This window comes from Ixodes scapularis, unplaced genomic scaffold (assembly GCF_016920785.2).
Source record: "Ixodes scapularis isolate PalLabHiFi unplaced genomic scaffold, ASM1692078v2 PGA_scaffold1__304_contigs__length_218370807, whole genome shotgun sequence".
Lineage (NCBI taxonomy): Eukaryota > Metazoa > Arthropoda > Arachnida > Ixodida > Ixodidae > Ixodes > Ixodes scapularis.
In genome coordinates, this window is record NW_024609846.1 from 175,974,781 (window position 1) to 175,991,743 (window position 16,963).

The following is a 16,963-nucleotide window of genomic DNA, read 5'->3' on the forward strand; positions in this document are numbered from 1 at the left end:
TCGCGCTTGGCGTTCCCTGCCCTGTCAGCTAGTCGGTTAGAGTGAAACCAGCTGCAGGACAAATAGCCGCAACCGCTTTCCGGCTCTGACTGTCATCTATACTTCGTTTCAGCTTCGGTCCGAGCGCGGCCAATGTTATGAGACGAAGGGCCAATCAAACAGCGAAAGAGGCACAACGTCACGGCGTGCTCTCTGCAGTTGATAGGACCAGCCGGTATTCGCCGCCTCTCCGTGCGTGCTCCTCCGCCGGCTAGTCCTATAGCGCAGAGAGCACGCCATGACGCTGCGCTTTTGCGCTGTTTGATTGGTCCTTTGGCTCATAACATCGACCGCGCTCGGACCGAAGCTGAAACAAAGTATAGAAGACCCAGACTTTCCCAGTCAGTTTTATGACCCTTGTGGAGATTGCAAATAACGTAATGTAGCAAGGAAACGTAGCCGAGGGCTCCGTTAAAACTTTTGATTGGGTGACGCTGCAGCAGATGCGATATTTGCATGGTTTAGCGAAACTTTATATATTTCTGTCAAACATGTCGCAAGAAAAGGCTTTCACACTGCATAAGGTGCAACCTAGATATATATCGTAACTAAATGTACGTTGATATACAAATAAATAGATGAATAAATTGGTTACTTTCTCGCCGCAAGTGCCACGGTCCCGCACTCAATCGGACCTTTCACGTGTCGCCTTTCTAAAAATGAAGTTATAACTTCATCACATAAGTATAGGCATTATTTAAAGCGGTATCAATCATTCGGACTTCACAAAAAATGGTCCAATACTTTTTGTATATGGCACAAATGGTAGAGCAGTAAAATAACCAAAGCCTCACAGTAGAAAATGATCCCCCGCGATTACATCAAAATTGACATATCCGAGTTCCGAAACGTCAAAATCGTTTGACTTATGCAATTTGTTTTTGTTTCTGCGCACCAACAACACTCTACAGAAAAAAAAACAAAAAAAACTTTGTAGGTTTTTTTTTTTTTTTTTTTTTGCATGAAACGAAAATAGGCAATCACGACGAAAAATATAATTAGAGTAGCGAATGACGAAGAATAAGAACACTTCATGGTCGTTGCTCCTTTGCAAACTGCATTGTTCAGATACACCTAATCGTATTCTGAATTTCGTCATTCGTAGAGATCCTTCCATTCTTCGCCGTGACTGATTGTCTATTGTGTCCGTCTGTTGCGGGAAAGTAAACTCCGAAAATTCGTTTCAGAATGAGGACGCGCCAAGACCGATAAAACTTAAACAACTTTATACCAACTTAACAGATTCTAATCGGGATACAATCCCATAAATCACGAAAAATAACAAAAAAAAAAAAAGAAGAAAAGAAGCTTACCTTTGCGCAGGTCGTCAATTCATGACTCTCCTGGACAAGGGGGACGGCTCAGACTTGCGTCGCGCTCGTTTTCCTAACTTCCGTCTCCTGACGAGTATATCCTTGGCTACATAGCACGGTGGCCTCTGCCACAAAGCCCAGACAAAAGTGCACGAGATCCGCGAGGACGACGCGAGGTTCAGATTCCGGCTGGGACGAACGCAGCAGCAAGAAACTCTATCTGGGCTGAAGCACGGCCTGCACGCCTCCCGGGCCGACGGCGACCGTAGAGACGCCCGCCCGTTGCTAGGCGATATCGGTCAAAACAACACCCCTACCCGTCCGTGAACGCTGGCCGGTTCACGGCGTGCGTCCGTAAGTACGTCGATGCGCCTAATGCGGTGCGTGTGTTTGTGTGTGCGTTTTCGTATGTCCAGCGCTTAATGTCGTTAGGCGTCTGAGGACATCGCTCCGGGCTCCTTTAATTGTGCGCTGAGGTTTAGCTCATTTGGTTTTTGAGTAATTGTTTATTTTGTTGTCGTATACTTTAGAGTAATGATGATATCCTGTGTCGACACCACAGTGTAGACGATCGTCCTCAAGAGTCGCTTTTGTTCCCTACGAACAGTGTCGACAGGTAAGTAGTTGCTTAGATGCAAGAAGCGTTTGTACACTGTCTCTGCCCGTACGGGTACTTGAGGGGTTCTGTCGCCGTAAAGCTATTCTTTTATCAAAAATGTTTGATTTATTTCAATATTTTTTTATTTAAATAAGCTATGGGATGTGACTGGCTCTATCCGGTACTGTCAAAATTACAATGAAAACGTATCATGATAATATATTAAAATTCCGAGGTGCGCGAATACCGGTTCGATTCTAAAAGCGCAGGGTCATCCCTAGCTTTAACACTGCCAAGAAAAGCAGTTGTCGTGGCATCTCCTTCTATTGTAAAGGTTATAAATGACGTAGTGTTATTTGATTGGAACACGTATTCGCACACCCCTTATGAAATTCTCAGTGTCAGAATTATCATACAGTAGGTTTACACATACTATGTAGTTAGGCTCAAAATGGGTCCAGCAAGACCCTCTAACGCACTCAATAACTGTGTGTCTACTCTGCAAATAAAAAAAAAAAAAAAAACCAGCAACATAAGAAAGTGGAAACTTCTTTTGTATCCCATCATACTTTTTAGTGACAATCAGGACAAAAAAAAAAATACACAGCTTGCAAAAACATCTTAAATACAAAAGCGCGAAAAACAAGGACGGAACAAAGCTACGAACATGACAATCACTTGTCCTGACCGTTTCTTTGTTCTGTGACTACTGTCCTTGTTCTTCGCAGCTTTGTATTGAAGATAATTATACATCTAGCCCAACATTTAGTTTTAATTTTAATGTAAAAAGATAAAGACGCTCTTAAGGAAATAGTGAATTGCCTGTGCCGCATTGCTGCTCAGATTTGCTTTATGTTAGTCTGCTATTCTATGCTGTTTATTGCTATTTCAATAAAATAAACCGACTGTACTCTCGATAATTTATATTTGCGACCCATAGTCGTTTTCGTGTATTTTTTTTTTCTTTTGCACTGAAAACGAGAACAAGAATCCCAAATGCGCAACAAATCTTTCTTGCCAGTTTCGCCATGCTACGAGAGCTAGAACCATTTTTAGCACTTTGTTGAAATGCTTTTCTAACGTGAACTTTTACTTTTTTATTTATTCGCGTTTATATTTATATTTAGCGAATCCTTGAACGCTGGTCATTCAAGGCTGCTAGGAGAAAAAACAAAACAAATGACGAATATCTTCTTTTATCCCCCCTAGTCGAAAGTACTCAAAACGAGCTTTATTGGGTTTTGAGGGGGCATCACCTGCTGCCAAGCACTGCTCTCCATCATACTGTTCGTATATCCTACCCTGCTATTGCGATCTTTACGTTTTGAATCTTCGAAACTGCGACTCCAAGCTCGACGCATCATGGGAGGGCTTTACTAAGTGCGCCTCCTCGGCTAAAATACTTATTTTTTGTTTTTAGTGCAGCGGTTTTCCACTTACCAGCAGAAACTCTAGTATGTGAAAAGGCAACGTAAATATATACATAGTGACAGTAAAGGAGTTAGCTTCTTTTTATTTTTATTAGGGGCAAGTGTGGAGGGCGGGGGTAAATATTTTTATATTTCGAGTGAGGAAAACAAAATTGCAAATAGCTTCTTGCGTCGTCATCTCTATGAAAGCACGAATCATAAAAGAGAAATTCAGCGACTGGGATCTAGAGAAAAATTGCTTATCGCTTTGAAAAAGGGTCAGTCAAAAATGGCTTTGGTTTATGCTTAAGATCTGACGGCACAGAGACCATAGCGTTTGCCGTCACTCCCTTCAAATTTTATTTTCCCTTCGTGTGGGGGCCTACACACAAAACTGAATCCGGTAAATCAAAATAATGCCCATGCTGGTCTATCGACATAGCGGAACATTGTGGGCAAGAAGTGTGAATGAAATATTAAGCCCCAGCCCTCTCCTCCTTTGCGACTCCGCTGTAGAGGGCTGTGACGTAAGGAAAGAAAGGGCTCGAAATTTCGAAACGGTGGATGCAAACAAAAAATATAATTTATATAAAAAAATGCAAGAAAACAAACTAGTTTCGTGGGTATTTACACTACAGTCGCAGCGACAGCTGGGACATCTCATCGTACCCTAACGTGTCATTCGCATCTTGCAGTAAACCTGTGATGACCTCATGATGACCTCGCGATGACGCTGTGTCTATCTATGTGAGCCTTGTGAAACCCCGCGATCGGAACCTTACGTGAAAAAAATTTGGGGGTGTTTATTTATTTATTTATTTCAGCTTACCCCGCAGCGCCAGATGCATTATAGCAGAAAAAGGGGGGGGGGGGGGGGGAGGTAGTGTATTTGCGTAAAATATGACGTAATACTTTACGCAAAAACGCAAGCTCAAAGGTTAATATGCAGATCCACAATATCAGCCAGAAAGGGGAGACAAAAAAGGGGCACGAGCCCCTCCACTTCTATCAACCATAATAGCAAAAGGAACACATAAATCAATAACATTACGAAAAAAAAAAAACCCACAAAAGTGTGCCAAACAGTGCAATACAGTGTTATGCAAGGAACCCGGCACATTTTCCAGAAGAAAAGGGAAACGTAGGGGAGACGTTATATTATCTTCAGTCATGACAGTCTAGGACTTAGTCTGCTTTTAGCGATACTCTTTTGCCTCATCTGGCCACGGGGGCAACCGCGTTTTTTTCGCGCTTTCGGAATCGCCTGCGCCACTGCTCATAGAGTGTCCGCTCTTTACACAAGGTAAAGAGCGGACACTGGCATAGGCCCTAGCGGCCCAGATAGATCAGTTACTGCTAGCGCTCCTAGCAGACGGCATTGAGTATAATCTAGTAAGGTACGTTGTTGGGCTAGTTGGTTCATCTTAGTAAAACATATAAAATAGCGCAACAGAAACAAGGACAAGAATAGCGCCTGTCCTGTTTACTTCTTGTCCTTGTTTCTGTTGCGCTATTTTATATGTTTTACTGAGTATAATCTGGTTTCGGTTCCGGTCAATTAAGTTTCGGTTTCGGTTTGGACATTTCTGCTCCGGTTCTCCGGCACCCTTCTTCTTTTTCTCCCTCTCCTTTCTCCTCGCCTCCCTCCTCGCCATCCTCTCGGAAGCCCCTGGGCTCCCGAACCGCTGTTTTCTTCTTGTTTTTTAATGTTGACGCAGTTTTATTTTAATTTTTAGGATAGATTTTTCGCAAAATGTGTCAAACAAAATTTCAACTTATTCAACAAAACAAAAGGTGTATTTCTTCCTTTTTTCTTCTACTCTAAAACATTGGTTACACAATCACCACATGACTCTTGGACGGTGGAGAATTTTGGGGTCAACAGCGGTAAGTGGCTCAAAAACATTTTATTGGACCATATTTATATATACATAATTTACTTCAGAAGTTCTGTGTGTTTTTTTAAGAAACAGACACTCACAAAAATAAATGAATATGAATGAGGTCGGCATATCGTACACTTCGTAATGCATTTTTAGCGGAACCAAGTGAACAAAAGCTTTCCACAGAGAACATACTGAATTATCCATTCACCTTCGCGCCGACTCGGGAATGGGAAGTAGGTGAAGAAATAAATAAGAAACAGACACTCACAAAAATAAATGAATATGAATGAGTTAGGCATATTTTACACTTCTTAATACATTTTTTAGCGGAACCAAGTTAACAAAAGCTTTCCACAGAGAACATCCTGAATGATCCATTCACCTACACGCCGACTCGGGAATGGGAAGTAGGTGAAGAAATAAATAAGACATCGCTATCATTACCAGTCATGAGAATATATGAAGGGGGCGAGGCATGCACCGGATAGTACAAATTCCCAATTTCCGGCTAATATACAACACGAATTGGGCATAGCCTGAAACTCACTACGGACGAGCCATTACCAAACAATCGGACAACTGAATCTGACAAGTTTCGACGTCCCTAAACTTTCCCCCAAATACATCTGTTCAAGAAAGAAGTATGGCTTCAGAAAAAAACAGTAAAAAAACTATAGACAGTGGAATCAAAATTGGATACATTTTCTTCAATATATCTATAGCCTCTATGCACTATTTATGTAGACATTCTGTAGATAGTGGATAAGTATTTTTGTAAAGGGGCCGTCCCTAGTGAAAAAGCCATTTGTATGAGAAATTTCTTGTGTCAAAAGACACATATGAATCATCAAAGATATATAAGAATTATATAAGAACTATATAAGATATACAAGTTGTTTCACGAAAGGTGGACAAATTTGATATTGCGAAAACTACGCATCACACCGAAAAAAGGCTTGTCTCGTTTTAGTCCTAACCCAGGGGCCTATTTAGGAAATTGATTAAAGTTCAAGATAATTAAGCTGTTAATTATTTTCCCGTAGTTAATTTCTTTTAATATTGTGTTTAAGTGCGTGGCTTTAATTAGAATCTTGCTGAGGATCACCGAAAAACACTAAATCAACAATTTGCACAACGATAGAAGGCACGCACAGCATATTACGGGTTTCTGAAAAACCCCACAAGCTCGACAAGTTTTTAAGTTTCGGTTTGCAATCGGAGCGCAACTCGGCCCCGCACCCTGTGGAGAAATAGTGTAACCAGCCTCTGCAGCGGTGCGCGAGGACAGCGCAGCCGAGGTAGGTTGCACTATTTCTCCACGGAGTGCGGTGCGGTCGGGGCTGAGATGCGCTCCGATTGCAAACCGAAACTTAAAAACTCGTCGAATTTGTGGGCTTTTCATAAAGCCGTAAAATGCTGCGCGTGCCTTTGATCGTTCTGCTATTTGTTGATTTAGTGTTTTTGGATTATGCTGAGCAATTTTCTAATTGAAACCATGCCCTCGAACACAATTTAAAAAAAAGTTAATTACGCCAAAATAATGAACAATCTAGTTATCCTGGACTTTAATAATTTTCCTAAATAGGCCCCTAGCACAGGACCAAAACGACACCAGCCTTTTTTTATTGCGGCAGGTAGTTTTCGCAATATCGAATTTGTCCACCTTCTGTGAATCACCCAGTATAAGGACATATAAGAACTTATAACAATTTCTCACAAGTTTCTTATATGTTCTTATATATCTTAAATAGTTCTTATATAGCAACTATATGGTTCTTATATGTTCTTAGATATCCTCTATGATTGATACGTGTTTATTGGACACAGGAATTTCTCATACAAATGAGATTTTCCAATTTTGGGGATACACATTTGCTGGAAATATAGGAAACAAATGTTTGGAGTGCAAGCTGCACCGCCCGATTAATAAGCCTTTTTTGTTTTTCATACACTACTAAGCTATTAAGTGTTAAACATGGATAGATGCTTAGCAGCAACTGAAAAGTGCAACGGAACATTGTCCAAGTTCCGGTTAAGAAATCGAACATGCCAACACAAGCGGATTCTGCAAAACATTTTTGAAAACCTTTTGTGGCACTCCTCTGAGCAAAGGTTAAAACCACCCAGCCCTGATAGTGTGTGTTACAAGGCAGCACACCTCATCGAACATGCGGCACACTCTTCATTATCGCAAGAGAGTGATTTTCTAGTTGCTGAATGAAATTAAAGGCAGCCTGTGATGGTACTACTAGGTTCCCGAAGAGTTTTCCAGGCACGTGGTATGCTTTAAGCCTAAGTAAGTACTGGTGAGGCCTGGTCAAGTTGTCAGACTCATCCCTTAGCAGCTGAGAATAGCCACAGATGTAGGTTCTCTGTTCAAGGGAAAGCTTGATCAAATAGCCCCCAACATAGTAAGTGGACGACTCATCAATAATGTTAGACCTGATGTCTGATGCCAGCTCAAAAATATCCTCTAGTGGCGGGAAGTTATCAATTGTGTGATGTTCTGTGTCTCGTCCTGACTTTATTTGGGAGACTTCCGAACACGGCATTCCAGCTCGCCACGCCCACCTCGTCGAGTTGGGGAGGGGTCACACCGCCAGCGACCGAGTGCTGGCCGAGTTAGTTGTTTCGGATGTCCAGTTTCTCCTCGGTCTCGTAACGGCTTGCAGGTGCAGGTCCAGACACTCTTGCAGACGGGACGGACCCATTGGCAGACTGGGGGTTTGGAGATGGTGGTGACGTCGACTTGGTGAAATAGGGGAGAGGGGGAGGATGAACCGCTGAAGGGAGAGACAGTTGTTGGCGGGGGTCACGTCGAGGGAAGCCCGAGAAAAAGCAGCTCGCCGTACGGGGGAAGAACACCGACAGGCGGGACGCCGAGAAAGTGCGGAGTTTGGGGACAGACTCCCAGGACGCAAGGCCGCTGGAGAGGGGACACCACGAGAGGCGAGACGACGCAATAGGTCGAGTCAGAGACGGAAGAAGGACATCGCCTAGGAGCCGGGCCTGCTGCGGTACCCCTGCGAGCACCGCAAGCCCCCAAGAGATGCACGGCAGGACATGTGAGCCTCGTATCATCAAAGCCTGATTAGTGTTTTATTAATTCGAAGAAATGCATAAAAGTTAACCCTGCGATCAGTGTCGTGATTTCCTCCGACCTGTGTGAACCCTAAAGAGGGTAATGCACGGCGCCGTTACAATTGGAAGACATTCGACATTGTCTGCAATTGAACTTTCATGGCGAGAAAATATTGGCAATTTCTTGAGGAGGTCAGCCTTTTCATCCTCTATGTTTCCATTGTTCGACACACTTAGCGAAAACTAAGACGTTTCAAATATACCAGATTCTAATTTGAGTGTATCTGAAGTACAGTTCATAATTGTAAGTACACAATAAATAGACCGAAAATATACACTTCTTTTTTTTACTTAGTACTAAAGTATATTTCTGAAAATCTTTTTAAAATAGCTTTATTTAAACTACATTTGAAGTTCCCTTCATGCGTCCTGAAATATGTAAATACTGAATTAGTAGGCCCAAAATACCTTTCACATATATTTTGTAAAATATTTATTTATTTCATGCAAAATATACTCCAACCCTAATAAAAATGCAGCGATCCAAAATGTGTGCAGAATACTCTTAAAATACCCGGAAATCGTAAATACTGTTGTGTTATACTCTATCTTTTGACTGCGACACTCTGGTAGTCTGAGTTAAACTACCGAAGTATTGAAAATCTCGCCTATCAGAAGTTCACTTCAAGCAGATGTGGAGCAAACCAAGTGCCTAAATACAACATTTGGTTAGTTTGTCTATTGAGTTGCGCAGCATCGCACTGATAAATCAGCCCAGTTTATGTTGTTTCCTTTTTTCTATCAAGAACCCACATTATGAGTTTCTTGCACACCAATCACAAACGGGGTTTGGGAACTACAACCACAACACTTGCTGATGCTGGAAAGCTTCAGCAAGTGCTAGCTGTGAGCAGATATGTTTGGCTTAGAATTGTGTTAGCACAATGTTAGTTCACTGAATGTGTATACCGCCATAGTACGTAATGTAAGTAGTGACTTTAATATAGTAAAATTAATGTCCATATTAAATAGTCAACTAGTAAAGAAAAGCAAAATAACTATTTTAAAATGAAGAAACTAGCTTGAATCGCTTCATCCTGGGTGATGCTATGCAGAGAAGTAATAACATTTCTTCTAGGAGCCGTTTTTGTGGATGTTTTAGCAACTGCGCCGAATTATTATTAGTAGTATTAATTTTTTTAGTAAGAGATATCGTCCACGAACTTCGAAACACTGTTTCCCCTTTGAGAGACTCCCAAGGAGAATATCAAATACTTGGAAACTTAATACGTGCAGAGCTGGTCACCGGTCAAATGATTACCTTCAATATGAGGGCTATATAAGGCTCCAGAGCAGTCAACGGGACTGTATTTCAGGTGTTCAGTGCATCATGGTGTTTCTGTTTGTGCTCGTTCCTAATGTGTATTTGTGGATGTATTTAGCAGTGCCTTCAAATACCGCATGGACACATTTAGTACCAAAATCCCCCAAAAAATGTGTAGCTAGTTTTTAGTGCACAAATGGCACCTTGACGGGGAAGGATTTATATTTTTGGTATATCTAAAAACTTTTCTGATTAAAATTTATAATATATTTTGTTTACCTTGCGCACGTATTTCGAATGAGGACAAAATAATACAGAATGAATACAAAATGAATATTCATATTTAATATATTTCAAGTTCGTTTCAAATTCGGCCTCTTTTTGCTGAGGGTAATTAAGGTAATTCGTTACCAATATTTTGTAACGAAATTACATTACAAATTACTTCCGAAAGAAATTAACTTAACAATTACAAAATTACTTGAAAAAGTAACAAATTACAAGTAATCCGTTACTTGTAACGGATTACTTCCTAAGTCTGAAAATGCAGAGGTTCTTAACATAATTTTGCAATGCTTAACTATCTAGAGAAGTCAAGTTATACTCACAGGTTCCAGATGATTCAGAATGACCAACAGACGAAAAAGGAGTGCTTTGGTTAAAAAAGCTGGCCAGGAGAGCTCGACATCCCTATTTGCTCTGGAAAATGTGTCTCTGTTAAATGCGAATGTTTGCATAAATCCCCCCCCCCCCCCCCCCTCCAAAAAAAAAAATTGGTTTGCTTTGTATGTTTATACAGCCTTGATGGAGATACGCCACGACGGGTTATCGGTCTCTTAGCTGTAGATGAGATATTTAGCCAGTGCAGTACAACCGCTAACCTGGGATTTTTAACGTGCATCACGCAGTAGTGATTACACGAACCCGTGCCGGTACGAAACTCATTCAGATCGAAACGGGCGGGGGTGGTTGGGAATCGAACCCAGGAGGTTCCCAGCGCAAGCTTTCGCTCCACGCTCAGAGCTGAGACGGGTTCGCCCACTCGGCCACTTCCTCCCCTTTGCCTAGAACCGATTTGTGTAGGACATTTATTTTACCACAAGCCGCTGTGGAATGTGACGCGCTGGTACCCTCCAGTAGAATGCCGCAGGGGCTTGTCGCCATCGCTTCTTCTGAAAAACGTTTGCTTGTCAGATATGAGCCACTCTTTTAAAAGAAATTATCTCACCATAAGCAGCTGTCGAAGGTAACGTTCCGTTGCACTCCAATGAAACATCCCCAAGACTTGGTGCCACCATCGGTCTTCTGAAAACTTTTCCTTGTCAGATAGAAGCCACTGATTTAAAATAAATAATCTCATCATGAGCTGCTGTGGGATGCGACGTTCTGCTTCCCTCCAATGGAGCGTCTCAGGAGCATGTTGTCGCCACCGGTTCTTCCTAAAAATTTTGGTTTTTAGATATGAAAACTTGTTTATGTTTTACAGTTTAAAGCTTGAGACGGAGAAGCCCTGCTACAGGTGAATGATAAGTTAGGTCTGTGACATTTCAGAGAAACAGAAAATATTCACCACTCTGAACGGGCATTGAAATCCCTGTTTGATGAAAATTAATGTTGAGCAATATTAATCAATGGCAAAACGAAGCATCCGGCGGGTCTTGAAGAGACACTTAGGAATCTCGGAATATCTTAGATTGCTGCGGCCCGGTATGCTAATGCATGAAAACATAACAGCATGAGGAGCTATAGCTCACCCTGTAAACATGAGTATCAGGAAGATGACTCAGATGGCAAAAAAGTCCTCTTGCCGAATTCGATATGAACTGGGGCTGCGTTGACCTGCCTTATCTTTCACTACATCACAATTGTTTTTTACACACCAAGGATGCCATGTAAGAAGTCATACTCTACTGGTAGGACTGCCGTTTTTGATTTCAGGACACAAATGACCATAATTCTATGCAGCGGACGTTGTGCCTTAAAACAATTATCCAATAAATTAGGCCGGATATTGGTTCTCGGCAAAGGTATGCGCAGGGTCATTGCATGCATAATGTACAAAAGCAATAACTAAATTACATAAAACACTTAAGTAAAAAATAATACTAAAATAATTGAATCAGACCATACCTTCGAGACTGTCAGGAAGCAGCGTTGACACGATGCTGGCCGTTTTCATCAGCATAATATAATATAAACTCCGTACAGACTGCAAATAAAAAATACGTTACCTTGAGCTGTTGCAGAAGGCCTAAGAATTTGCGGCCAAACCGTAGTGATAGCTGTTTTGGTGAGCCTCATCTCCCCAGGATCCAAAAAGTCATTGGCTGTGAAATGTTAACTACACTGGTGATACCCCGCATAGAGCTCCTTGGCTGCCTTTCCTAGGAGCTCAGACGGGCTGACATACTGTAACCTTGTTTTTGACCCGCAGAACATTCTATTTACCACTAAGGTTACACATACTGTAAGGGTAAAATAAACTCCAAATATGTGAGCCTTGTGTTTTGTATTTCACCGCCGTTAATGGCACCTCTCAGCAAAGTGTTCGCGTTTCGAACAGTTTGTTTTTCTTCTTCATGCTACTCTGCAGGGCAATACAGCTAAACAAACACTGGCCACGCATTCAAAACCCACCTGGGGAGGCAATCAAATTAGTCCTGAGGCAAGGTAACCCTAAAATCACGAAAGATATTGGTGTCCATAAACCAAAGTTCCATGGAAGAAATCGTTCTTGCTAGTTCTCATTTCAACATGCTATGCTTCGATCAAATGCTGTAAGGACAGTCTTAGAACCTGCACGTACCTTGCGTCACGTGGAATCCGTAAAAACTTAACATTTGACGTATTTGTTTTCCCATTGTTGGCGCATCAGACCACGCAGCAGCAATTTCCGTAGGACATGGCCAGCGGGGAGGGAGAGTTTAACATCTACTTAGGCCTAGCCATTGGCGCGTTACTCTAGTCCATCCGGAGGTATCACAATAGCGGCTGGCAAAAAATAAACTGATGGAGAATTAAATAAAGTCACAAGATGATCTAGCTTGTGGAATGTCGGAATGTGACAATAAACTCATGACATATATTAACAGAGAGGGACGAAATAAATATTGTGAAGTTGACGGAATCTTCATGCATGTTAATTCGAACGCAGTGTCTAAAGTGCCATCTCACAGCACTCCAACCAAGTGTTCAAGTGACATCTGACTGTTTTTACCTAACGCTGAAGTTTCGCCCTTAAGAGAGAAACAGGAATTTTATTATAGAACGGCCAAAATGGGTAAGACTAATATATCTCTACTTTTTTGCGTAAATTGGCCATTGATATTTTGACTTTTGCTTTCTTGGATATACAATAATCCCAGCGAACCAAATACCTAAATTTCGAGCTCCATTCGGTGATGTAACGATGTAGTGGGCACCATGTTTGAATAGCAAGCCCTAGCAGCTTGCTATTCACGAAGGACCCTAACGTATGGTCCTTCGTACATCCTCGTAGTGTCCTAAAGTTTCATGGATATCCTGGCTGTCCCTTGGATGTCCATATGGTATATATGCTGCTTGGGAACTTTATTAAGTACCTAAATTCGATATCGTGTCTCGCAGATTTTTTCCCCGAAATTCTTTGCATGCGTTTGTCGTCTTCAACTGCAGCGCGTATGGCGGCACACACAAGGCATGTAGCACGCTCCAGCGACGTTCGCGTCTTTTGCCCTTTATATGATAAATCAAGGCAGTGATGCGCCATTGACAGAATACATATCAGAATATCAATATGACTTAATGGGCTCCTTGCCCCGAACTCTTCGCACTGAGAGCGAATATCGACTCAATTTTAGTCAGTGAATTAAGTTCAATCTGTGACGTCACAAGTCCCCTCAACAGCAATCCAAAGATGTCTGACGGCATATGAACATGCATGAACCAAACTCTGCCCGAGGGCCGTCGGACGGCAGCCCCGACTCACCGCAATTCAAAAGCAAGCTTTACAACACAAGCGAAATACAAATGAGCAAGACGACTTACCTTCCGCTTAAAAATCTAGGCCCTGACAGCCCGACGGAAACAGCGCGAGAAGCTGAAGCCATATCAAGCCGCTCAGCTCCACAAACTCACGCCGAGCATGCAAGCATGCGGACGGTCATGCGTCACCTTGTTTAATGCAAAGTCGACCGAACACGCCGCAGCAGAAAACTCAGACGGACGGCACGCACGGTATACGGACGAACGACGGCGGGCAGACAGGCAGGCCATGGCAGGCGCCGTTCCTCACGTGGTTTTTGTGACGTGTCAGATTATAACTATTTAGTCATTTTAAGTACTTTAAATAATTATAAAGGATAACAATTTAAACATAAATACTCCTCAGAGAAAGAGTTCTAATTAATTTTACCCAAATTACAGGAAAGCGCCACGCAGCGGAGGGCATTAAACGCACTATCTGGGCCGCAATTGGGCATTAGTGTCCTCTTTTTACATTTACTATATTACTTTATTCCACTACCGCTGTAGTACTGCGGTGGTAGAAGGGAAAGAGTGATTGACGACGCTGATAGGCACACGCCGGCCAGTAGTACACCGAAGACGTCATGCAGCGCACCCGAAGTAGTCTTCGATGCTCCACGGAGTCGCTTTCTAGAAGAACTTCGTACGACTGGTTTTGCACACCAAGTACTTTCTTTTCCATACAACCCTTCACCCAGAACCTTCTTTTATTAGGTAGAATGTCATTGTCGTCCGTTACTACACTTGGTTTCAGCTTCGCTCCGAGCGCGGCCAATGTTATGAGCAGAAGGGCCAATCAAACAGCACAAAAAGCGTAACGTCATGGCGTGCTCTCTGCAATTGATAGGGCCAGCCGGTATTCGCCGTGTCTCTGTGCGCGCTCCTCCGCCGGCTAGTCCTATCAAGAGCAGAGAGCACGCCATGACGCCGCGCTTTTTGCGCTCTTTGATTGGCCCTTCGGCTCGTAACAGCGGCCGCGCTCGGACCGAAGCTGAAACGAAGTAGAGCAGCGCTGCTGTCATAACGGCATACCGCGCCGCTTCATCTACGCCTCCCTTCTCCTACTGTCGCCTACGGGGCGCGCGCCCTCTTCAGCGTCCTCCGAGCGTTGTTGTCGAGGGTGCGACCGCCAAATACGGCTGGTAACACTGATATCCCTCGCGGCTCCCCGTCGTCCGTGTGGATGCTAGAGACGAAGACGGAGTTTCCCGGGTTTGTGACGTCACGACAATTGTCCGTGGAGTTCTTCGTGTGGATACCTCTTTAGAAACGCTCGAAATGTCGCAAAAACTACGACTGCCGTTACCACGCCAATGCTCCCGCCGCGGAGACTAGACCCTTTTGCGAAAGCGCGGGAAAATTTGCCCACGTGATCGCCTTGAGCTAATATAAAGCGCGAACTGTCGGCGAACCCGAACATCAATCAATGGCGCTACTGTGCTCCCGTAGGGAGGACATTAAGTGGCGCTTGTGTGCGCTAGTCCACTGGGCCACCGGTCGCCCCCGATTTTACGCGGAGGAGCCATCGCCAATGTCTGCTCGCAGAGTGGCTCACTTATTTATTTCATACACACCGAAGCCCTGTAACGGACGTGGCGTGAAATTCAAGTAGCATGATGTAAGGACAATCGGGGCCATTTATATTTTGTTTTACTGCTGCTTGGCAAAGAGCAAATGCTGCGGTTCCCTCGAGCCAATCAGAGCCATGGAGGCAAATCAAGTGACAGTTATTACCATCGATAGAGGGGCGAGAGCGTAACCATAATAGTTGAAGAACAAGGGAAGAAGGAAGTCCTCTGTTAACCCTGACCTGTCCCAGACATCGCTTTAGCCCCGCTCGAAGATTAGCCTATATCGCTGGAAACTAGTACCAGAGCGGCTTTCCTCTCACTTCTCTCTGTGAGGTTCACATCCCTGTGCCCCAGTGGTGAAATAGAGTATTCGCAGCTCCAGCCCGCCGCTCGCTCTCTCGTGGACGAAGGGAGAACCAGAAGACCGGGGACGGCAGCGGCGGCGGCGGCGCGGAAACGGGTGCAGGGACTGTCGGTCTTGAAGCGTGAAGCCGTTTTAGCGAAAAAATTGAGCGCGTTAAAATAGGAATTCTTGTGCTCCGCCTTGCAACAGCGTTCACGAAGGACCGGGATATCTGATTTTATTGGAGACTTCTAGCATATCGCACACGCTGCGGAATTCTGGTCTTGTGCACGGCCGGCAGCTCAAACTATGCTCAACGTGACCGCGGCAAACGCTCCCACTAATAATGTAGAGCTCTACTGTACGGTCTACGAAAAAGTCTATTCTTTGCCATAAGTAGGAGAAAACTGGTCGCGCAACGGGTATTTCGAGAAATACACATCGGGAATGGGTTCACGTTTTAAGGCCGTTACAAGGCACATGACCATTTATTCCAAGCACTTTAAAAAGACCTACCAATAACTGTACTTGCTTTCAGGTGATTACAAAGCAAATGATGAAATGCTCGAAGTATTTTAGGCGGGTCTGTGTTAGCCAACCGTTCGTGGCAAGAGCTTGGAACGGGCAGTTGTGGCCGAGAGGGGCCGCTAGGTTCCAAATAACACGGTACAAAAATGTACGGTATATTAAAATATTTTTTTTGATAGAGCAATAAAGAAAACCCCTAAACACGCCAATTATGTTAATACTCAGTTTTAGCATAGCATGCGACGCCCCAGAAGTTCAGTTGGACGTACAGCGCACTGACGTTCAACCGACGATAAGAACTTCCACGAGTGGCTTGATAGCCAGTTGTACAACTAATTAAAATAGCCTAAAAAGTGTAAACAACTGTAAAAACAAGTAAAGTAATCGGGGTTTTCTTGGCCCTACTGCAAAACCTTTTTTTTTTGTTTTTTTTTTGTAATTTTTGATGCTCACTTTAGCTCTTTAATATTTTATATCGCACCGTGATCAAGCCTCTCGTAAAAGTTGGGGCCGTCAGTTTGACGTCAGTACGCTGCACGGCGAACTGAAGTTTTAGGTTGTATATGTGACATTTATGGGGCTTCAAGGACGCAGTGCTAGCTTCCGGTTCTCCACGGTAGCCTGCGGTAACAAACTTTCTATCAATAACCATAAAGCAGTTTGATCACGTGTTGCAGCTTGCAATACACTAAAACCGAGACGGCGAGCAGCGAGTTGTGAGCTTGTGACACGAACACACCAATACTGTGAACGCTGCCCTTCCGAAGCTTGACGGTCACCGTTCGCAGCTCACTTTTTAGCAGGGTGTCGAACCGAAATGTTTTTCGTTCCGGTTTTCGTTCCGGTTCCGGGTAAGCGGTTCAGCT